Source organism: Pleurodeles waltl, chromosome 1_1 (genome assembly GCF_031143425.1).
Source record: "Pleurodeles waltl isolate 20211129_DDA chromosome 1_1, aPleWal1.hap1.20221129, whole genome shotgun sequence".
Lineage (NCBI taxonomy): Eukaryota > Metazoa > Chordata > Amphibia > Caudata > Salamandridae > Pleurodeles > Pleurodeles waltl.
In genome coordinates this window covers 647858025-647883102 of record NC_090436.1, presented here as the reverse complement: position 1 = coordinate 647883102, position 25078 = coordinate 647858025, and the positions used below count along the sequence as shown (strand labels likewise).

Sequence of the window (25078 nt, the reverse complement as noted above, 5' to 3'; positions counted from 1 at the left end):
GTAAGGCTAAATAGCAGACCAGCCATGTTTTTTGAAGAAGTATCCCATCTACCAAGGTCGTAATCAGGCATAAAGTTCTTACATCCAATGATACCAGCATGATTGGGTACTACTTGAGAAAGGGTTAAGTCCAATATTGCATTGTCACCAACACCTCCCTGAGTGCCACATGCCAACTTGCACATAAAGCTAACATTTACATCTGTATGTTGTAGTTGTTGGTCTTTCTTATCCTTCCTGAGTGTACAGGATGATGAAAATTCATGTTGGTGTGGTTTTATGAATGTATACACTGTATTGTTAATTATTTATACTTTAAGTAACCACTAATTGATATTGTTTGTACTACTAATTCAACTGCAACAATGTCATATTTCAGTGATGTTCTTCTTGCATGTTTGCTTCTAGGTGCACAAGAGAAGAGAAAGAGACATCACCCACAGTACTGCCAGACAGAAGGCCTGTGCATGTCGTGACGTGTGACCACAGTCATGACAATCACATCTCTTCAGGTTTTGAAGCTAAGTGCTACTGCCAACTGGCAGCTTCAAGATGGCCCCCAAGGAAAGGTGCTACCAAGAAAGTGGCGAGTGATAAGAAGGAGATTTCCACCATTGGTAGGTCGCCCCAGAACTTTTTCTGGCAAAAACGTGTGCCTTCCTCACTGGCCTCCAGGGAACAAGCTGGGAGCAGTACTCCCGCATCAGGAGCCGCCACACCCTAAACTAGGCCCAAGTCCATGTCTGGCACAGGGGCAGCTACTGTAATCACTACAACACAGACGAGCAGTGATGTTTAATTGGACTTAACCATTTCTCAAAGTAGTACCCAATCGTGCTGGAAACTTAGCTCAGTGGACAACAATAACCGCAGCCAACAATAGTAATTCCTCCTGAAGTAGGAGCACATCAGGATATTGAGCTTCATGCTGAGGAAGTTGAAGAAGCCCCTCTTTCACAAGATACACTGTCTTCCAGATTTCCGCCATCTTTTTCTTCAAGCTCCCCTTCTGATGACCAAGAAGGATGCCACCTGAGTCTGAGACATGCAAGGAGCAGCAAGGAATGAAAAGGAAGGTTCCTGAAAGCCTTAGAGTTATGGATGAAGAAGAGGATGACGAACCAGTCATCATGGATGTTAGCCCAGCCCCAGTGGAGTCTGACATTACCTCATCTTATCAACTTACTCTGAGGGATGTGGCACAGATACTGCCACCACCACCACCAGATTCCATATTTACAACAAGGCCCCAGCTGTGACCTACATCCACAGGCACCTCAGTAAAAGTAGGCACTGCAGAGAGGCAAACGTCATCAAAACACCCACCTACCACCACTTCTTCCGACATTGGTAGTGGCACCAGTATTAGAAAGTTGACCTCCCCAGTTTGGGACTTCATTACGGTTAGTGAAAAGGAGCCGAACATTGCCATATGCTCATTTTGCTGAGCGAGTGTTAGTCGGGATAAGCTTGGCACAAACTATGGTACTGGAGGCCAAACAACACATTTGAGAAAACACCATGCAATCTGCTGGGAGGCGCACCTTAGTGGTCAAAAACCTACAAGTGGTGTTGATGAAAGTGGTGAGAGCAAAAAATCAGATCCAATCATGGTGTAAGGTGAAGATGAAGAAGAGGGTGACATTTTCATTACACAAATCAGCCCTGTCCCGAGAAGTGCAATAGCATTGTCGCCCACATCAGCAACATCTCAATGGCAAAATACTCAGAGTTGGGTCGAGAGCATACAGTGACTACCCCGCAGAGACGCGCATTGAGCCTGCCACCACCTTCTGCTTTCAAAAAGTCACCTGCATCAGTGATTCCTGACTACTGAGCAGACCTGGGCCACCACAGAACTTTCTATTGACGGACGGAAAAAAATATGATATAGCCAGCTGGGAGAACATTTTTTATTTTGTTTGTTTGTGTCTCACTGACTAATGAGCCACCACCATTTAAAACACATGTATGGCCGGATTGGAGTAGGAGCAGTGTGCAGTGAAGAAGTCCACCCCCCAAATCCCTTCAAGGACACTGGAGAGACAATGCCTCCCTCCATCCCACGACTATCCTTTCTTTTATGCCCTAGCAGGTCTGCCCCAGAATATTTGATTTTCAACTTAGACTGGCCAATGTATGTTTTGTTTCTTGAATCGAAGAAGTTCAGCAATGAACCACCGTGCTTGATTGGAACAGGTAAGTAATACTATGCACCAACGAGTGATATATGAGTGATTTTTGTTTCAATGTTGAGATAATTCATGTTGTGGCAGACAGTAAGAGTGGGAGTTTATTGTTTAGCTATAATTATTGCCTTGATTGTGTTTGCAATTGATGTACAATGTTGGTGGCTTAATGGGTAACCTTTTTTTCCTGAAGGTGATTTATTTCCTCCCCCTTTAACACTTAGCAAGATTTGTTTGCCAGTTTCACGCTGCTTTGTTTTCTAGTTCACACTTTTCAAAGACCCGACCAGTCCATTTAGCATAAATCTAGTCTACACAAAAAACTAAGCACTGTTTCTCTTGTTGTTAAATGCAGCATTGCACTACAGGTCCCTCCCTTTATTGGGTCAGGAGACTGGGACTTTCGGGAAGAGTCGGTACGGAGTTGGACCTATTCTTTAATAGGAGTCAGGAGGATAATGGAGCGTGAATTGACAAACTCAACAACTGCCAGAAGAAGGAAGTTATCAACTTCATGGAACTCAACATGGGTGATGACTCTTAAGAGGACCAGTGAGAGGCACATTTTTTCTTGATTTGGAAAATGCAATGCTGCTTTGTGTGTGGGCTGGCTGGCTAAAATATGTCGTTGGGTGGGGGGTAACTGGGGATAGACATATGATGGATGATATCACATCTTCTCATTTTGTATGTGCTCTAAGCTTAATATTGTGTTTGTGTAGTGTTTGTCTTTTTGTCACACCTTTCCATAAATCCCCTTTCCCATCCATTCATCAAATCTGTATCCCTCTTCCCCCGGGATGTGTGATTTATTGACTTAATAATTTACACCATTAATAATTTACATCATTAATTGATCAGGTACTTGGTGGGGTGGATGTGGTAAAAGCAACACTAACTCAGTGTGGAGGATCTTCATTTGAGTTCACCTAAGTGGGAGTGGGACCTTGTATCTGATGTCTTCATTTTCAGTGCGCTACTACAACAACTACGGCACCTTGGGATACTATGCAGCACTCTCTTCAGCTATTCAGGTAAGAGAACTAGGGAGCATTGTTGTACTTTCAGGCAATATAATAGGCAATGGCAAATCTCCCCCCCACTCTGTATGGGTCACTATAGGTGCAAGCTGCAGTACAGATATTAGGAGAGTAGTAGGACAACAGTATCTAACCGCATAACTAATTGTTATACACTATCAGCAGATTTTAAAAACACGCTGCGCTAAAAGGCAGCAGTGTGAAGTAAAACACCCCAAAAAAATTTGAGGCATAAATAACATTAAACAAATATTTATTAACCTATCAACCCTAACAAGAATATAAAACCCACACCTTCCACCCACAACTGGACCATCCATCTTTCCTAACTACTGTCCAAATAACTCAACTGTCCATGATAAAAAGAGAAATCCAACTGTCCTGGTCCCAAAGATTCACATTCGCACCCTGTCCACCCACCACAAATCCCACCCACCAAAATAAAGGGTAAAAAAGGGGCAGAAGAGAGTACTCATGGAGAGCCAGGCATTTTTTGCCAGGAGCCCCTCCATACTTGCCTGCCTGGCTTCAATCCACACCAGGCTTTGCAAAATACGGTGTTGAAAAGCAAAGTTTGAGGGGGCAGTAGTGATCGAAAGGCAACGGGTGGCTGACAGTGGACTGCGGCACTAATGTTGAGAGGCTAGAGGTCCTGGTGCCCTGGACCTTGGCACCTGCCGCCTCCTCGTTCTACGTGACCACCAGCCACTGATATTCAGCCCCAAAGGCCTCCAGCTTCTGCTGCTGCAGCTGGGCTGCTATTTCCAGCCTGGAAGGTGGATCAGCAGGAGTAGCTATATCAAGAAAGAAAAAAGACAAATTGTAAACAATGCTCTGTGTAAAACACTTCTTTAAAATTATGTAGTGGCAGAGTAACAGTACATTTGCTGGTCACCCCAGGTTATTCGATGCTGATGTGATTAGATTCACAGCCATCATGCACTATGTGTCAGGAATCCCTAAGGTGCCTCCTGCGTTATCTGTCAGCATCCTCAGGGATTAGGGTTAAACCATATCTCTGTTCTTGGTTAAACCTTCATGTTTCTAAGTAAACATAATGTGATGTGTTACACAATTGGTTTTATCAATGTTTGTTTTACCAATGCTTGTTTGCTAATGTGATCAGGTGTAGACATGTGCTTCTAATTGGGTGTGGTGTAGACATGTGCTTCTAATTGGGTGTGGTGTAGACATGTGCTTCTAATTGGGTGTGCTAACTCATCCACATGTGGAAACTCAACTGCTTTCCTGATTGGCTATAAATAGCAGAGTGAAGCATGCCTCCAGGCTTGGCTTTGTTTTGCTTCCTGATCTCACATCTGATTTGGCAGTCCAGGCCCTGCTGTCAACCTCGTATTCAGGACTTTTGAGGCAATTATTTTCTTCATTCCTGTACCAGCTGACACCAGGCATTCCTCCAGCACTCCAAAAAAGACTGCAACTAAGTGACTAGTATTGTCCAGAGAGTTTGATCTTTGAGCGCTGCGCTTTCCTAGAACAGCTGGTGTATTTCAGACCTCATATTTTGGCTGAGTGCTTATCTTGAAAAGACAAATGCATTTTCTGAACATTCTACATTATTATTGTGGTTGCTTGCCTAAATGTGCTTCAGGAAATCTGCTTGAACTCAAGTACTACAAAAAGTGACAGTGCAGTTTTAAAAGAGCATTTACGTGACTTTTCTTTCTTTAAAAGCATAACTCTTGGATTTAAATTGTGTCATTCATGCCTGTGTTTCAGGTTTGAGGAATTTACTTTAGAAGGGTTTTGATACACACAGTGAAACCAAACCAAACTGTGCCACCCTAACTGTTTGAACCCAGAGTGGACATTTGTATTTCTTGGATTGTTTTTGTTCCTTTTAGTTTAACTCTATGCATGCAGGAAAGTTATACGTGATATAATTAATGCTCTTGTTTGTCTTTCTTGTGCATGATAAGTGCAACCACAGTTCTAATTGTAGTGTTCAACAGTGAATCTCTGTGAAGCCAGCCCTCGTGTTGCAGTACTTATTGTTATGGTACTCAATTTGGGATTTTGGTAATGCAGTGTTAGCAATTCTGCCAACAGTTATTATTATTCAAGAAAAGTGCTGGAGCGTCCCGGTGTTCTTCTACCACTCCTGTGCCCATATCAGAAAGAGAGATTCAGTTTCAAGAAAGTTGAGTACACTAACTCTACTATCACTCTGTCAACAAAGACCTGCCCCCCAAAGATACAGGGTGCCGAGAGGTTTTCCTGGAGGTCGGGGGGGATATCATCGCCCCTGCAGACATCCTGCTTTTCAGGTGAGTGGCCCTGTCTCAACGCTATGGAGTACAAGTATTCTTCTCTCTCCTGTTGTGCTAAATTAATGGAGAAAGTCTAGCTCATCTGGTGCCCTAGCCATACTAGTTAGTTGTACTTTGCTACTGCCTGCAGCTGGGGCAGCTGTAATAGACAATTAACTTATTCCAATGGCCCTGCTCTTCTCCAAAATACCTTTCAATTTTACACTGACTAAACAGCAGATGAATACTATGAATGACACACGTCACGTACTATAAAATCAGTCATACAGACATCCTGTATGCCATAAGTAGACAGTGAGAAAAGCAATGCACTGCAGTACAGAGAAAAGATTAAGGTCCAGGATATATAGATTGTATTAGACACGTTTGTCACAGACTATTCTATCCACAAAAGTCAAGGCACTTACTTACTCCCACTTTACTTCCTGGCCTCATCCTTCTCTACCATACTTTGTAATTACTTTTTTCCAACAAAATATATTTGCTTGGCAGTAAGAAAATGAATCTTAACTTACTCTACTGCAGGGAGACACTTTACTGATTATCATCATCATATGCCTAAGGTTTGACTAGTAGTGAGTCACTTTTGGTTGGCAAATTTTGAAAAGGAAAAATTTAAACAGACATAAATCCGTTATGGAAGCCATAATGAAATATATCAATTGGCTAGAAAAATGTGGCACAAGCAAAGAATGGATTTTTCAATTTTTTCGGGAGGCTGGGATAGAACTTAAGAAATATTAAAGGAGTGAAGTTCTAGGGAGTGACTTAGGGGGCACTGGGAGGGAAGGGGAAACACACCGTGTTTTTGCATTGCCTTCCAGTGAAAACTTTGTAAATAAATAGCACAGTAACTTAACTTAAGCAGACATTGCACAGCCAACACTGCAGTGCCGAATTGAACCATGCAGTTGTTAGGTCAACATGGGTGGCACTGGTGAAATACCATAGGTAGAAGGGAGGTGATGATTAATGATGGGTGGGATACATAATATTTGCCTTGCTTGAAAAATACTGTGAATCAAGGGAGCAGTGAGAAACACCACCCCAACCCTTTGAATCAAAGCTTTTCTAAAACCATTTTAAGCAAGTAAAGTAGGTGAGAAGAACATCCCTATCTAGAAGAGATCCGTTGTTTCTTCATTCCAAGCATTTATCCATGCTTCATTGCATTGTTCTCCTAGTATTCTTATTCTTCACCCTTGTCTTTGATGCACACCATTTAAGCTTTTTATTCTCTCATCCAGTCTTTCACGATTGAACACCATACATATCTATGCAAGTTCCAAACATGGCTCTCAACAAACCTTTCACCAACATCCATTTACCCAATACCCACCTGTGCATCCTTTCACTCATTCACCCTTCCTAGATCCAACCCACCAGAGAATTCCTTTCACACATGCTGGCAGGCATCCTTTCACCTATACCCTTTCACTCGCCCAGGCAGGCATCCTTTCACCTGTATACCCTATCACCCATCCAGGCAAGCATCCTTATACCTGTATACCCTTTCATCCATCCTTCACCAACCTATATACATCCTTTCACCCACACATCCTTTTACTCCTATTATATTTCACCCATCCTTTTTCCTTCCATCCTTCTTTCCATTTTCCATCAACCTACCATTATTAACCTTTGTCTGCTGAGTTGGAGATAGAAGAGGCCATTAATACTCCCACTGTATCTGCTAAAGCGGGGTGCTCAAGAGTAAGTCAACTCTAGTACACCCTTGCAGTGAGTATGTTACTATTTGTCAATAAGTAAGCAACATGACTTACCACCACCCACAACTGCCGCTGCTGAGGCTCCCCCATCAATGGCTGCCATGTTTGCTGCTGTGCTGGTGCTGTCTCTGCTGGCCCTAGCACTGGTGGGAAGTGTGGCTAGAAAAGAAAATACATATTTTAGATGCCAGATACACCTCCCCCTACTGCATTGTAGTGATGTATTGTGGCTGTATTTTGCTATACAGCCACAATACATCACTACAATGCAGTTACAGTATCTTCTATCAAAATATCAGGTGGGCAGTTTTTGAAAAGCCAGGTAGTCAAGCAAAACAAAAACATTTTGTAATGGAGGGACAGCACTATTGATGAATTTGAGTTTTTGTAGAGAAATAAAAGGTTGCAAGAATTGGTCAATGAAGGACACATGGTCTTGGTTTGCAAATGCAATGGGGCCGTATTCCTCATACTTCCAGCCATGCTGCACAGTCATCAACTGCTGGCATTATATAATAATACATACATACACAACACTGGAGGGTCCAGTTGCATGGCCATGTCCAAACACTCTTTTTTTACTGATTGAGCAGCAGCAAGAAAAAGAAAGCTTTCTCAAAAACATGTGTAGAATACCTTAATTAGGCATGCAGTCTTCACAGTAGAGTAGATGGGTCTCTGAGCCTTACAGTACATCCAGTCCACAAGATATATAAGGGGAGAGGGAAAGCTTACTGACCAATCAGAGGAAAGTAAGATACAGACAGACTGGTACAGACAGACAGTTTGAAGTAAAATACATAAACTTGAAATATAGAAAATAAGTAAATAGGATAATGCAGGGATAAGAAGAATGCTTGCTATTTGGGTAAAATAGCATAGAACACAACTACTAACAAATTATTATTTACTCACTGAGTGCCACAACCTGTCAGAACTAGGATGGTGACTGTCTAGGGCCCACCCCAACCAATTCAATAAGAGTGTTACGAGTTCTTCAATGCACATGTTTAAGACATTGTTGCAGTAAAGCACATTAGGGTGCGCCCAGAGCACGTTGGTGGTGGCATTGCCATTGCATGTGTTAGACAGACTGGAAAATCGGCCAAGTATTTTTATAAAACAATAAATGCCTTTTTTAAATTATATTCTGCAAACAATCTGAGCTGTATGCATAAAGTTACCTTTTGCATGAGTCTGTGCTCGTTGATTGTCCTTGACATTATTGTTACATCAGCTTGTGCTTGTTTTTTTGCTCTCTGTAGAGATATCCATAGAAACCACGTTGGGCGTGTCCAGGCTATAAAGTATTCCACACCCAGTACCCAGGAGCTCACTGTTCCTCCAGAGTCTTCTGAGTTTGGTCCTCTGCCCTCGTCTGACTTTCAGAGAGGCTTCACCGTGGCAGTTCTTATCTCTCTCTAAGTTTGGAGAGAGTGATTCCCGAGGTTGGTTTCAAATGCGCTGTTAGTGTGTTTATTGAAGACCAGGTCATGCTCTTAGTGGGAAGAGTTTATCTTATGTAGATAAAAGAAGAGCATGTGCTGAAGTTTGCTGGCAGTCTGCCAGACACACAATATTAGTTGTTCTTTTCCTGTTACTAAAGGTACAAAGTTACATAACAAAAGGAACATTGTGAATAGAACAAAATGTTTGTTCTTATCTGTGTTGCTGTGCCAATTCAGAGGCGATGTTTCTTCTATGTAAAGGATATTTTTGTTTTGCAAAGACGCTACTAACTTAAATATTTTTGGGAGATTATTCTTTATTTAAAACAGGATATTTTAGAAATGCAGGATATTGCTGAATTGTCTAATGAATATCAGCTTCAACAATATCTTTAGAGCACTTAGCTTGGGGCATGTTTTCATTTAGTTTTTTCAATCATATTCTTGGTGTAATATCCAATACATTTTGGGTGAGTTTGTGAGAGAAACAAACTCATAGCTGAGGGATTATAACAATGTTATAGTTAGCTATAACATTACATTGCTGTGTGTGTGCATATTACTCTTTCCTTTCGCAGGTCTCCTTCCCCGCAGTTTCCTTCCTAATCCCTTCTCCATGCGTGACCTCTCTTATACTCTGTGCTGCAAATGTTCCCAGAGTTGGAGGTGCCTAGAATTAGGCCTAGCTTGTCATCTTGTACAGATCGTGAGGAATAGAAGCTTCACTCTGACAGAATAGTGAGCCCATGAATACATTTTCCTCCTGGTCTATACGATATTCAACCATGGCCACTTTGGATGATCTTCTAGAAGTTATCTCGCAAATGCAGCACAATTAAGTGGATGCTAAAAATGCAACCACTGCTCTAACATATAAGGTTGAGCAGTTGCAACAGCAACAAGGCAAAACACTCCAATACCACTGGAGTTCAAGCCCTGCTGAGAGAGGCTCAACAAACAACATATCCCACTCACATATCAGTCAACGTTCCCAATCAAATCCCTCTGACAGCTCCAGAGACGTTTTCAGGGGACCCTACTAAGATACAAATCTTTCTTACTCAAATAGAGTTGGAGTTTGCTTGTAGGGCAACTGCCTTTCCAGATCCTCAATCAAGAATCTCTTTCTTGATCTTGTACCTTTCTGGAGACACAGCAGTGTGGTCTGTTCTGCTAGATCATCAAGGTAGTCCCTTGCTATATAACTTGTAGAGGTTTGTGGAGGAATTCAAAAAAGTGTTTGATTGATGTTCAGTAACTCTATCCGCTGATCGAGAGTTACTAGAGTTGAAGCAATAGAATAAGGACCTGCTCACCTATTTGGCTCACTTTAATCATTTGATTGCAGAAACATCTTAGGTTGGAAGAGAAGAGGTTAGCATTATTTTACCAAGGACTAAAGGATGAGTTAAAAGGTGTTCTGGCTCAAATTGATCCTCCTCCAGGCTCATGCCCAGAACTAATTACTCTGACTTTACACCTTGATCATTGCTTAGCTAAGTATTAAGGAGATTGTAAAAGACCAGAAATATCAGGATGACGAAATGAGAAGCCCAGAGTGAGGATTGTTTCAGTTGAACCCTCTGTTGAACCTATGGAAATAGGCATGATAAATCAACCTTTGTCTAAGGAGGAAAAATAAATTTGAAGACACAATGGACAGTGCTTGTACTGTGGGCGAAAAGGCCATTTTGTTAAGGATTGTCCTCTGAAATCTAAAACTAAACTCTCACCCCCCCCCCAAAAAAAAAGAATGCAGCTGAATTAGAATCTGGATCAGAAAAATAAAAAACCCAAGAAGTAGCGAAGGGGACCTCTTGTGTACTCTTGCCTACCCTTCAGTCAATTCATGCGCTACAACTTTTAAGCCTCATTTCTGTTTGCCTGTATCCTCACTGGAAGGTCATGAGTATATTTTTCTAGCCCTAGTGGATTTAGGTGCCTCAGGGAACTTTGGGGATTATGGAACAACTCAGCGGTTACATGTGCCTTGTGTAGAGAAAGGAAAACCAGAAATTGTACAAACCGTTGATGGAAAAACGTTTTCCGGTGGCCAGGTAACTATGCAAACCAAACCTATCTCCATTGTTTGTGAAGATCAGGAGCACAAGATACATACATGAAGTATTCAATTTGATGTAATTCAAGCCCCTCAATATGGATTCATCCTTGGAATACCATGGCTAGTACAACATAACCCCATTATAGACTGGCAAAACCAGACGCAGATTTTTTCTCTTCAACCTGTCTTACTCATTGTCTAGAGACATCAGACAAAACCCTTTTGGAATCTTTTTTGACAAGTCAAGTAGCCCCAGTGGCAGAAAAGGACACTGAATTATCTATATAGTAAAAACAGTTTGCAAATGTATATAGTGAAACATAAGCTGCAGTTTTACCCCCATACAGGTGTTATGACTGTCAAATTGATTTAGTACCAGGGTCCAGCATACCAAACGTTTGCATGCATGCATTGTCTGAGGACGAAAATAAACACCTACATCAATATCTTTACCAATATTTAGATAATGGATTCATCCGTCCTTCTAAATCACCAGGAGCATCCCCTCTTTCTTTAGTTCCAAAGGCTAATAGGGAATTACGAGCTTGCATTGACTATAGAGCATTAAACAAGATTACAATTAAGCATAAATATCCTTTGTAATTAATCCCCAACCCATTAGATCAACTAAAATCTTCCATAACTTATACAAAACTGGACCTAAGAGGGGCATACCATTTGGTTAGAATCAAAAAAGGGGATGAATGGAAGACGGCATTTAAAACACAATACAGCCTCTTTGAAAAAATGTTTAATGCCCTTTGTAATATGCCTGCTGCATTCAATTTTTTTAATGATGTTCTGCGTGAATATTTAGACTTTTTTTTTAATAGTTTCTATCAATGATATGTTGATATACTCCAAATCTGAGTATGTTCATGAAACTCATGTCACACAAGTATTAAGCGGTTTGCAGGAACACTAACTATACTGATGTGAATTTTATGTCACGCAAGTTGAATTTTTGGATACCAACCTAACCCCTTCTGGCATGCAAATAGCAGAATGAAAAATCTACGCAGTATCTGACTGGCCAACACCAACATCAGTTAGGGATGTACAATGTTTCCTTGGATTTGCAAATTTTTATCATCGATTCATTTAACTGTTTTCTAAGACAGTAGCACCAATTACAAATTATTGCACAAGAAAATCAAATTTGAATAGACAGAAGAAGCCAACCATGCATTCCAACAACTCAAAAAGGCTTTCACTTCTGATCCGACTCTAGCACATCCACATACTGAAAAGCCTGTCATTGTAGAAGCAGATGCTTGTGACATAGCTATAGGAGCCATATTGTCACAAAGACACAGTGAATCTGGATAACTTCATCCTGTAGTGTATATGTCCCACAAATTAAGTAAGACAGAACAAAACTATACCATCACAGAAAAAGAACTGCTGGCCATCAGAGACGCTTTTTGCAAATGGAGACATTATCTTCTGGGAGCCAAATATATAATAACTGTATACACAGATCATAGGAATCTGCAATTCATGAGTTCAGCTCGACTATTAACACCTAGGCAACTCTGGTGGATGACACTTTTTTGCTGAATATTACTTTACTGTAACTTTCAGACCTGGTCAATAAAATCAAAAAGCTGATGCCTTATCCTCGCAAAATTCCATAGCAAACCACACCACTAGTGAACCATAACCTCTTATCACTCCTGATAAAGTGATTTGTATATCTACAGTTGAAACATTTTTAAAGGACATTCGAAAAGAGTTTCTATTACCAAATGGCATGACTAGATAAAGAATACAAATAATTCAGTAGTTCAAGGATTACCTACTGATGAATCTAAGTTATACCTTCCCACAAAAAAACTTAGAAAATTATCATTTCAATGGTTACATATACATCCTATAGTAGGGCATCCAGAGCCACAAAAGACTGTAGAAATAATGGTCAGATATTTTTGGTGGCCATTACTGAAAAAAGATGTTACACAAATGGTGCAGGACAGTGAAACTTGTGCCACAAATAATTCAGATCACAGCAAGGACTTTTGCTACCACTTCCAATTCTGTCAATCCCTTGGGAACACATTACCTTGGACTTCATCACAGGGTTACCAAAAGTAAAAAGACACACAGTGATATTGGTGATCAGCAACAGTCTGAAAAAGTATGCTAATTTCATTGCTTAAAAATACCTGCCCACATCTGATCAACTAGCCTTCATTTTATTACACCAAATAGTACGCCTTAATGGTTTACCTTAAATAATTCTATCCGATAGAGGTTCTCAATTTTCATTGAAATTCTGGCAAACTTGGTGTCGATCCTTGCAAGTGGAGTCCAACTTATCAACCAGTTATCATGCTCAAATGGACAGCCAGACGGAAAGATTAAATCAGACCCGAAACAAAATCTACGCTGTTACGCCTATGACGCTGAAACACCCTGGGCAGAGTTGCTATGGCTAGCTGAATTAGCTTATAAGGTGGCTCTGTGTGGCATAGTAAATTTCACCTAAGGGCTTGTGCTTTCCTTGTTTTCACCTTACAAGACCCTTAGGTCGACACAAGCCATTGATAAATCTGTTCAATTCTTGCATGTGACAATTGACATCTATTGCATTCATTGTTTAGATTTGAAATTTATTTTCAAAATGTGCACGCAAAGCATGACAGCTGTATATTTTTACTTGTGAATCATAATGTGAACTTACGTTTTTCATTCCTGAATATGGATGTTAAGAGGAAATGCATGGGGTGAAAGTTCTAACAATTTTTGCCTCAGTTTAGGCCCGCTCCTTCCTAATCGGAGCATTTTCTCCCCAATACTCTATACTTTCTTGACCCCATTTTCTGGCTTATGTGCATTCAAGACCATTGCAGTTATCAAGATAACATTGTATTTTGGGGCTTGTTTTATGTGATGTGCTATTTCCCCATCCAATAACAACAGACTTATCCGCTAATGGAGAATGCCACAACATAATTTTCTTTGTTTTTGCCCTCCTTGGATCAACCAGTGCTTCTGAGGCAACATAAGACTCTTGGGTTGCTTGAAAAAAGGGTTCAGTGATGAGCTCTTTCAGTCAAAGCAGCTTTTATTGATTTTTCCATGGCATTCAATAGAGTCAACTGCCCCTCCTTGTGGAAAAAACTACAGCAGACATTTTTCTACAATGAATAACTGCCTCATATTCTTGAAGCTAGTGTCAGGTTCTTTTGAGGGGAATACCAGGGGTTGTCATCCATAATTTATGCTGAAAATGGCTTGAAGAAGGGTAATTGCTTGCCAACATATTATTTGGTGTATACATCTCAGACTTATCCTTCTACCTGAGCAGCAGCAATTGTGATTTGGTAAGATTTGGGGGCTGTGAACTGCCATGCTTGCTTTATGCAGACAACATTGTGATTCTTGAGTTAAAGAAGAGGGCCCTGAAAATTCAGTAGTCATAATTACTGCAGTTTGTTCATTATGATTTTCTCAAAATTAACATTTTAAAACGTAAAAATTGATTTTAAGAGGAAACATTTTGAGAAACATATACACTACTGTTGGCATCTTGGTAATGAGAAATTGGAGGTAGTTGCTGAAGCCGACTGTTTTTAGTTTGTTCCACCTAATGAAATGCTTTGTCTAAGAGTTGTTAAAGTGTATTGATTTTTAAAAAAAAATTATGAAATATGCACTATATTAATGAAATGTTGCTATTTTCCTGTGGACCTCTTTAGAGATCCAAATCTTGAATAATAGAACTTGAACTTGAAAGAGCAGAGGAAAAAACTTAGGTGAGGGCATCTCTGTGCAATTGCGTCCCTGAGGAAACTTCACTCTGCTTAATTTTGGTAGCCAAGACACTGATTCTGGAGAGCAACTAGTGAATGTTAAATAGGAATGTTATTGAATTCAAACAGTGCAAGTATTGGATAAATCATGGTTATGTGCATTATAGTCTTGAAATAATTTTGCAGTTTTGTAGAATATTTATTTGTATAAATATGCAGACATTATCAAATTTCTGGATTTTGTAAAGCTACCTAGATTAAGTGCAGGTTATTCCTCAACTTTCACATGATATTTTTTGTGTATTTTATTTTATATACTTTAATTGCCAGTTTATATTTTGGTTGCGGGTTGGTGGGTTTGTTGGGGAATAGGATTGTACATTCTTTAAATGAATCTTTTTTTACAAAAATGTTTTATGTTAAATGAATTTTCAATTGGTAACTAATAATGCAATTTTTGTAATTATTGCTCTGCAATGCTTTTGTTTTGTAAATAATTTGTTATATTTTTATTAATGGTTAATTTAGTGATACATTTATTAAATAACAAACTGTGTGAAAAGCATTTTAAGTTTATTACTACATTTTGTCTGTTTACTCAATTATTAATACATTGTAATTATTCATTTATTCACAATTTGCTTTCCGCTTTTTGGAGTATTAGTTGAATGATTAGTTGACTCTTTTGGTTAGCAGGGATGCAAGCATATTTATGATATCTTTATTCAGTTTATTTTGTAATTATTTTTGTATTATCATTTTAAATTTAATAATGTATTTGTTTATTGTTAGCTACTTAAATATTTCTTTAATATTGAGTTTGAGTTTCAATGGTACATGTAAAGCTTCCTAAGTCCAACACGTTCCATGCTTTCTCATAAATTTCAGTGGGCTCAGTAAATCAAAACACTCCAAGGTTCATATACTTTCCAGGCTTTTGCTTATGTTGGAGTGGGAATAGTTTATGTAACCGCTCCAAAGTCCAGAACTATTCCTTATGTTTGAGTGGGATTAGTAAATCTAACCCATACAAAGTCCAATACTTTTATTACTTTTGCTTAGTTTGGTGTTAGACTAGTTAATCCTACTCGTTTGAAGTCCAAAAAACGTTTCCTGTATTGTTAATTTTATATTCTGTTATGTTCTGTTATGTTAATTCATCTTGTAAAGCATATGTTTACTAATGGTGTCTTGGCGCTGTGAGGTACATACCAGTCGGAGTAGGCTTGTTTAAAATGCCAGGTGTTAGACCTGACAGCCTTAGAGTGGTCACCCCTAACTTTTTGCCTGCCTCCCTCCACTTTTTGGACACTATTTTTGCTAGTTTTAGGACTCTGCACACTTTACCACTGCTAACCAGTGCTAAAGTGCATATGCTCTCTCCCTTAAACCATGCTGACATTGGTTTATACCCAATTGGCTTATTTAATCTACTTGTAAGACCCCAGTAAAGTGCTCTACATGTGCCCAGGGCCTGTAGAATAAATGCTACTAGTGGACCTGCAGCACTGATTGTGCCACCCACATAAGTAGCCTCTCAACCATGCCTCAGGCCTACCATTGCAAGGCCTGTGTGCGCAGTTTCACTGCCACTTCGACTTGGCATTTAAAAGCCTTAAACTCTCCTTTTTCAACACATAAGTCACCCGTAAGGTAGGCCCTAGATAACACATAGGGCAGGGTGCTATGTAGATAAAAGGCAGGACATGTACCTGTGCAGTTCATATGTGCTGGTAGTTTAAAACTCCTAAATTTGTTTTTACACTGCTGTGAGGCCTGCTCCTCTCATAGTCTAACATCAGGGGTACCCTCATATAGTGTTTGAGTGGTAGCTTCTGATCTGAATGGAGTAACAAGGTCATATTTAGTATGACCAGAATGGTAATACAAAGTCCTGCTGACTCGTGAAGTTGGATTTAATATTACTATTTTAGAAATGTCACTTTTAGAAAGTGAGCATTTCTCTGCACTTAAACCCTTCTGTGACTTACAATCTACATCTGGCTGGGTTAGTTGACAGCTCCCTTGTGCATTCCACTCAGACAAATCCCAAACACAGGATGCTCAGTCATACTTGCACACATCTGCATATTGAATGGGTCTTCCTGGGCTGGGAGGGTGGAGGGCCTGACACTTACATGTCAAAGGACAGTAGCCAGCCTGCCCTCACACAAAGGACTGCCACACCCTCTACTGGGACCCTGGCAGACAGGATAAAACTGAAAGGGGACCTTGTGCACTTCTAAGCTACTCTTTGAAGTCTCCCCCACTTCAAAGGCACATTTATTTAGGTATTTAAGCAGGGTCTCTGACCCTACCAACTCAGACACTTCTAGACAAGATACCACTGGAGAAGAAACCCTGAACCAGAACCTGCAACCTGCCAAGAGGAACTGCCTGGCTGCCCAAAGGACTTACCTGACTAATTTTCTGCAAAGGACTGCTGCCCTACTATTACCCTGCTGCCTTGCTGTCCTCTGGCTCTGTTGTGAAGTGCTCTCCAAGGGCCTGGATAGAGCTTTCCTCCTGTTCCCTGAAGTCTCAGAACCAAAAAGACTTCATTCCTGCAAAAGAGCTCCTTGTGTGGTGAAAATCGACGCACAGCCTACAAGAAACGTCGTACAGCCTGCCTTGCGGTGAGAAAATCACTGCATGCTGAACTGGATCGACGCAGCCCGACTTCCCAAGAGGAAAATGATGCTGCGCCAGCGTTGCGACCGGAAATTCGATGCATGGCCCACTGGATTGACACAAAGCCGAGCCAGAACGACACAGCCCGACTTCCTGAGAGGAATCGATGCAGCACCTGCCGTGCGGCAGAAATGTCCAAGCAGCGCCCACCGGATCGACGAAGCCCCTGTGACTTCGTCCTGCACACCCAGGATTTCAACGCATCGCCTCCAGGGTACCTGAAAACCCAGTAACCTGAAGAGGATCCCAGTCTCCGCGCTGGAATTCGCCACAAAGCCTGTCCTGCGTGAAAACTCAACGACGCATCGTCTGTGTGCGCCAGAAAATTGACGCACACCTCCCCGTTTTCCACGCAACTCCTCCTCTGCAGTCCCTTGTAGAGAATTTGAATGCAAACCAGGTACTTTGTGCTTGCAAGAGACACGTGTTGCTTTTTAAAGACTAAAGATTCTTTATATAATTTTTGCAGTGATATTTCAACATCTATTTATTGAATCTTGATCATTTTGACATGCATCTTACCAGATAAATATTATATATTTTTCTAAACTCTGTGTGGTGTATATTTGTGGGGTTTTACTGTGTTATTGCATGATTTATTGCACAAATACTTTACACATTGCCTTCTAGGTTAAGCCTGACTGCTCAGTGCCAAGCTACCAGAGGGTGGGCACAGGATAATTTGGATTGTGTGACTTACTCTGACTAGAGTGAGGGTCCTTGCTTGGACAGAGGGTAACCTGACTGCCAACCAAAGACTCTATTTCTAACACCAGGCTTTCAAATTTTTCCAAAAGGAAGTGAGGTTAGTATATGATTGTAACGTAGGTGGTAGAGACTTCCCTATAGAGTGGGCTCAAAATGAGAAACTGCATACGTCCATTCCTTTATTCAGAATTCTGATGATCATGAAGAGATTAGATGTTGATAAACAAGGTATTCCAAGCATGAGCATACTTATTGATTCTTTTGGTTATGGACTGTGGTTCACACCTGAAAGAGCTTCAGAAATGGGACAACATATTGTGGATCTGATTCTCTGCTCCACAGGCAGGAAGTGAAGCTACAACAATGGGTAAATGGTGTGGATGTTCCTTGGCACTTTCTATATCAGTCTGACTGTTGGTTCTGAATGGACTGGAGTCTATGAATCATAATTTTTGGAAGGTCAAGATACATAGAATGCACATAGTCTAGCCTGGAAATGACTAATCCCAATATTAAGCGTTTTAGAGCATGCTTTTTTTTTTTTAAATCTTCCCTAACGGACAGAAGCATGAAGAAATGATTGCCCCAATTTCGAGCTTCAGGGATAATACAGCATCAATAATGACTCCAAGTTTCTTTGCTTTGAACATAGGAATGGGGAGGACACCCATCCCAGAAGGCCAGCATAGCTGATTCCAAAAATAGATTTTGCTGTTTAGAATCACTATTTCTGTTTTATTTGAGTAAAGTTTCAGTTGATTATTGGCTATCCTTCCTGGGAGAAGTTCGAGCCATTCAATAAAATTAGGATTAAGGAATGATCAGCGTAGTCAAGTAAAATATAGTTTTTGTTCCCTAACTCACTTATTAGGGGCTTAATGTACAAGTTAGATGGTTGGGTTAGAAGGAGAATCACTGCGGTACCCCAAACTTCGACTGTACTGCATTGATTCTGAAAGGGCCATGATGTATGGCTTGGGCGTGGTTATCCAGCAAGGACTTTGGCCCTCATTACTACCATGGCGGTCGGTGTTAAAGCGGCGGTAAAACCGCCAACAGGCCGGCGGTAAAAAAAATTGGAATTATGACCGTGGCGGAAACCGTCAACAAAGACAGCCACTTTAACACTCTGACCGCCACGGTGGTACAGACAAACAGCGCGGCGGTCACCACCAACAGACAGACGAAGGACAATGTACCTCCCACAGTATCACAACCAACCAATCCGCCACCTTTTCCGGGGCGGATTCACCACGGATAAAAACACGGCAGAAACAGGCATTTCAAAGGGAAAACGCTCACCTCTACACACTCCACGAGGAACGACGACACCATGGAGCCGGAACTCCATATTCTGCCAGCGATAGTCTTCCTGCTCCTATACGAGGATCATCAACGCCGGCGGCGAAGACCACGGTGAGTACTGCACCTACGACATAGGGGAGGGGGAGGGAAAAACACAGGGTCACACACAACCAACATCCCAACCCTCACCCCGACCCTCACCCACTACAACACACACACCAATGCATTTCCAAACATTACAGTAACAACCCCCAACCTCCCCAGAAGAATGCAAAGCCAAAAGGAAATGAGTTGAACCATTCTAATATATCAAAATACAGTAACCAAATATATACATATGTATATATACATATTAAACAAAATATACACCACGATTAGTAGTGCAGGTAATGCACCATTCATTGTCCGTGGACCACTGGGCCCAAAATGCATGGGCGAGGCCCACACTAGATACCTGATCAAAACGGAGAGAACACTGCAGGGGCATCAGATAGAAATACAACAGGCACCTCAGGGGGAAGGGGAGGGGGGGCACCTCAGCCGGATGAGTGCACCACGCCAGATCCGCGAGGGGGCTCCATGCCCATTGATGTATCCTGGGGAGTGCAAAGCCACAGTCTCTCAAGTCTCTACAGTGGGTGGTTTGCCCACTGTTCAATCCTGGGGAGTGCAAAGCCACAGTCTCTCAAGTCTCTACAGTGGGTGGGTTGCCCACTGTACCATCCTGGGGAGTGCAAAGCCACAGTCTCTCAAGTCTCTACAGTGGGTGGTTTGCCCACTGTTCAATCCTGGGGAGTGCAAAGCCACTGTCTCTCAAGTCTCTACAGTGGATGGTTTGCCCACTGTTCAATCCTGGGAGTGCAAAGCCACTGTCTCTCAAGTCTCTACAGTTGGTGGTTTGCCCACAGTTCAATCCTGGGGAGTGCAAAGCCACAGTCTCTCAAGTCTCTACAGTGGGTGGTTTGCCCACTGTACCATCCTGGGGAGTGCAAAGCCACAGTCTCTCAAGTCTCTACAGTGGGTGGTTTGCCCACTGTTCAATCCTGGGAAGTGCAAAGCCACAGTCTCTCAAGTCTCTACAGTGGGTGGGTTGCCCACTGTACCATCCTGGGGAGTGCAAAGCCACAGTCTCTCAAGTCTCTACAGTGGGTGGTTTGCCCACTGTTCAATCCTGGGGAGTGCAAAGCCACAGTCTCTCAAGTCTCTACAGTGGGTGGGTTGCCCACTGTTCAATCCTGGGGAGTGCAAAGCCACAGTCTCTCAAGTCTATGCAGTGGGTGGTTTGCCCACTGTTCAATCCTGGGGAGTGCAAAGCCACAGTCTCTCAAGACTCTACAGTGGGTGGGTTGCCCACTGTACCATCCTGGTGAGTGCAAAGCCACAGTCTCTCAAGTCTCTACAGTGGGTGGGTTGCCCACAGTTCAATCCTGGGAAGTGCAAAGCCACAGCTTCTCAAGTCTCTACAGTGGGTGGGTTGCCCACTGTACCATCCTGGGGAGTGCAAAGCCACAGTCTCTCAAGTCTCTACAGTGGGTGGGTTGCCCACTGTTCAATCCTGGGGAGTGCAAAGCCACAGTCTCTCAAGTCTCTACAGTGGGTGGGTTGCCCACTGTACCATCCTGGGGAGTGCAAAGCCACAGTCTCTCAAGTCTCTACAGTGTGTGGTTTGCCCACTGTTCAATCCTGGGGTTTGCAAAGCCACTGTCTCTCAAGTCTCTACAGTGGATGGTTTGCCCACTGTTCAATCGTGGGAGTGCAAAGCCACTGTCTCTCAAGTCTCTACAGTTGGTGGTTTGCCCACTGTTCAATCCTGGGGAGTGCAAAGCCACAGTCTCTCAAGTCTCTACAGTGGGTGGTTTGCCCACTGTACCATCCTGGGGAGTGCAAAGCCACAGTCTCTCAAGTCTCTACAGTGGGTGGTTTGCCCACTGTTCAATCCTGGGAAGTGCAAAGCCACAGTCTCTCAAGTCTCTACAGTGGGTGGGTTGCCCACTGTACCATCCTGGGGAGTGCAAAGCCACAGTCTCTCAAGTCTCTACAGTGGGTGGTTTGCCCACTGTTCAATCCTGGGGAGTGCAAAGCCACAGTCTCTCAAGTCTCTACAGTGGGTGGGTTGCCCACTGTTCAATCCTGGGGAGTGCAAAGCCACAGTCTCTCAAGTCTATGCAGTGGGTGGTTTGCCCACTGTTCAATCCTGGGGAGTGCAAAGCCACAGTCTCTCAAGATTCTACAGTGGGTGGGTTGCCCACTGTACCATCCTGGTGAGTGCAAAGCCACAGTCTCTCAAGTCTATGCAGTGGGTGGTTTGCCCACTGTTCAATCCTGGGGAGTGCAAAGCCACAGTCTCTCAAGACTCTACAGTGGGTGGGTTGCCCACTGTACCATCCTGGGGAGTGCAAAGCCACAGTCTCTCAAGTCTCTACAGTGGGTGGGTTGCCCACAGTTCAATCCTGGGAAGTGCAAAGCCACAGCCTCTCAAGTCTCTACAGTGGGTGGGTTGCCCACTGTACCATCCTGGGGAGTGCAAAGCCACAGTCTCTCAAGTCTCTACAGTGGGTGGGTTGCCCACTGTTCAATCCTGGGGAGTGCAAAGCCACAGTCTCTCAAGTCTCTACAGTGGGTGGGTTGCCCACTGTACCATCCTGGGGAGTGCAAAGCCACAGTCTCTCAAGTCTCTACAGTGGGTGGTTTGCCCACTGTTCAATCCTGGGGAGTGCAGAGCCACAGTCTCTCAAGTCTCTACAGTGGGTGTGTTGCCCCCTGTACCATCCTGGGGAGTGCAAAGCCACAGTCTCCCAACTCACTACAGTGGGTGGGTTGCCCACTGTACCATCCTGTGGAGTGCAAAGCCACAGTCTCTCAAGTCTCTACAGTGGGTGGGTTGCCCACTGTTCAATCCTGGGGAGTGCAAAGTCACAGTCTCTCAAGTGGATGCATGTCTCCACTGGTTCTGGAGGGGGACTGGTGCCCAGAGTGCTTCATCCTGTGCAGGACAGACGGAGTGGATGCATGTCTCCACTGGTTCTGGAGGGGGACTGGTGCCCAGAGTGCTTCATCCTGTGCAGGACAGACGGAGTGGATGCATGTCTCCACTGGTTCTGGAGGGGGACTGGTGCCCAGAGTGCTTCATCCTGAGTAGGACAGACGGAGTGGATGCATGTCTCCACTGGTTCTGGAGGGGGACTGGTGTCCAGAGTGCAGCACTCACCCCATGACGGTCCCAGTTGTGTCACTGCCCCTGCCGCTAAGGGCTAGCGGTGCTCGCCTTGGTAGTCTTTGCCCTGTTCGGCGGTGCTTGAGTTGGCAGTTTCTGACCTTTTCAGCGGTGCTTGCCCTGTTCAGCGGTACTTGCCATGGCGGTCTTTGCCCTGTTCAGCGGTGCTTGAGTTGGCAGTTTCTGACCTGTTTAGCGGTGCTTGCCCTGTTCAGCGGTGCTTGCCATTGCGGTCTTTGCCCTGTTGAGCGGTGCTTGAGTTGGCAGTTCTGACCTGTTCAGCGGTGCTTGAGTTGGCAGTTCTGACCTGTTCAGCGGTGCTTGCCCTGTTCAGCGGTGCATTCCATGGCAGTCTTTGCCCTGTTCAGCGGTGCTTGGGTTGGCAGTTCCTGAACTGTTCAGTGGTGCTTGTCCTGTTCAGCGGTGCATTCCATGGCGGTCTTTGCCTTGTTCAGCGGTGCTTGAGTTGACAGTTCCTGACCTGTTCAGCGGTGCTTGCCCTGTTCAGCAGTGCATTCCATGGTGGTCTTTGCCCTGTTCAGCGGTGCTTGCCATGGCGGTCTTTGCCTTGTTCAGCGGTCCCTGACCTGTTCAGTGGTGCTTGCTAAGGCGGTCCTTCATTGCCCAGCAGGCCTGTGGCTGGCGGTCCTTCATGGGTCAGCTGGGGTGTGGCTTGCGGGGCCCTTCTGGCCAGTGACTCTGGGGATGGCGGTGGCTTCCTGGCCAGTGATGATGGGGCTGGCCTCCTGGGCAGTGACAAAGGGGCTGGCCACCTGGCCAGTGATGATTGGGCTGGCCTCCTGGGAAGTGACTCTGGCGGTGGCCTCCTGGCCAGTGACGATTGGGCTGGCCTCCCGGGCAGTGACTTTGGCGGTGGGCTCCTGGCCAGTGACGAATGGGCTGGCCTCCTGGGCAGTGACTCTGGCAGTGGCCTCCTGGCCAGTGACGATTGGGCTGGCGGTGGCCTCCTGGGCAGCGGATATGATGGCGGTCTTCTCCGCCGTGCTGCTCCTCCCAGACTTTGGAGATTTCTTCTGCCCCTTCCCCACCTTGGGAGGAGTCACAGCTGAGTCGACACTCCCCCCGGGACCCTTGTGAGCGGCTTTGCTGGCTGGAGTCTTCCCCCTCTCCCGCCGGGCACTGTCCAACTTCTGGTGCTTCACAGGGGGGAGACTGGCTGTGCTGTGGCTCCGTGCCACACTGGCTGGCCTGGTGGCTGGTGCACTCCACATACCTGTAACAGGCACCACTGGTCCCGGAGATTTTTTGGCTGAGGTGCTAGTACGGGACCTATGAGTTGGGGGGGGTGGGAAAGAGGTCAAGGTTGGCAAGGAAAAGTTTTTTAGGAACACTGGGACGGGTAGCTGGAGGGGGTTTGGGAGTGGAGGAAGAGGTATTGGTTGTAGGAGGTGTACGTTTGGTGACTTTGGGTGAAGGTGCATGGGCTGGAGGCTGTTGTGAGATGGATGGCTGTTGGGTGGGTGTGTGCCTGCGTTTGTGTATCTTCAGAGGGGGCGTCACAGACATACTGGGAGAGGACACAGGTGGCGTGTAAATGGGAGTGGGGGTGGTGAGTGCACGTGAGCGGGGTGTGCTGGTGGGTGTGCTGGTGCGGGACATAGTGGCTGTAGTGGTAGTGCATGCAGATGAGAGTGTAGACGAGACTGGGAGGGAGGAGGGAGACGAGGAGGACGGGGACACAGTGGAGGCAGTGGATGTTGGTGTGTCTGTATGTGTGTGATGCTTGCGTGAGTGCCTGTGGGATGTGTGGTGCTTATGTTTGCCTGAGCTCCCTTGTGTGGTGAGGTGTGTGCAGGCTGGTCTGATGGTGTGCTTGGGATAGGCTGGGGTACAGTGAATTGGGTTTGGGTGGAGGAAGTTGGAGGGGGGAGGCTAGAGACAGGGACAATGGCTGCCATCAGTGCTGAGGCCAGAGTTTGCAGGGTTCGATGAAGGGCAGCCTGAAACAAAATTAATGCCCTCCAGGAATGCATTTGTGTGTTGCAATTCCCTTTCTACACCCTGGTTGGCATTCAAAATGGTAGACTGCCCAACAGTGAGGGACCTGAGGAGGTCAATGGCCTCCTCACTGAGGGCAGCAGAGGTGACAGGGGCAGAGGCTGAGGTGCCTGGGGCGAAGGTGATGCCCACCCTCCTGGATGAGCGGGCACGGGGCGAAGGCTGAGGGGCTGCTGGGAGGGCGGTACTGGTAGGGGGGGTGGCGGCTGTACCTGTAGAAGTGGGGGGCACAGATTTTGCCACCACCACAAGGGAGCTCCCATCGGAGGACGAGTCTGTGTCGCTGGTTGCTGATCCTGTGACCGCCGTGTTGCTCCCCTCACCCTCCGTCCCACTGGTGTATTCCGAGTCCGTGGTGTGGCCCTCCATGGCCATGTGGGATGCAGCTCCCTCGTGCTCCGGTGCCACTGTACCTCCGCCTGATGATGCTGATGCACACAAGAACAGGGAGACTACAAAAAGGGGTGGGGACGACAGAAGAAAGACAGGTTGAGTGCATGGCTTACCGTTGGCGGACAATACAGACACAGCAGCCCCCTGCACTACGTCGCACTGTTGAGCTCTACAGATGCAATTCCTGGGATATGTCCTACATGGCTATGGTCGACATCTGCACACATAGAGGA

General features: G+C 44.4%; 1 long non-coding RNA gene across 2 annotated transcripts in view; it reads left to right on the top strand.

Moving 5' to 3' along the window:
* LOC138286480 (uncharacterized) overlaps positions 1–15080 on the top strand; it is a 64488-nt gene extending 49408 nt beyond the window's left edge. For both annotated transcript variants that reach the window (XR_011202001.1, XR_011202000.1), the window contains 2 exons: positions 409–2199; positions 2545–15080. This is a non-coding gene — a long non-coding RNA (uncharacterized lncRNA). The remainder of the gene's footprint in view (positions 1–408; positions 2200–2544) is intronic.
* The last annotated feature ends 9998 nt before the right edge of the window (positions 15081–25078 follow it).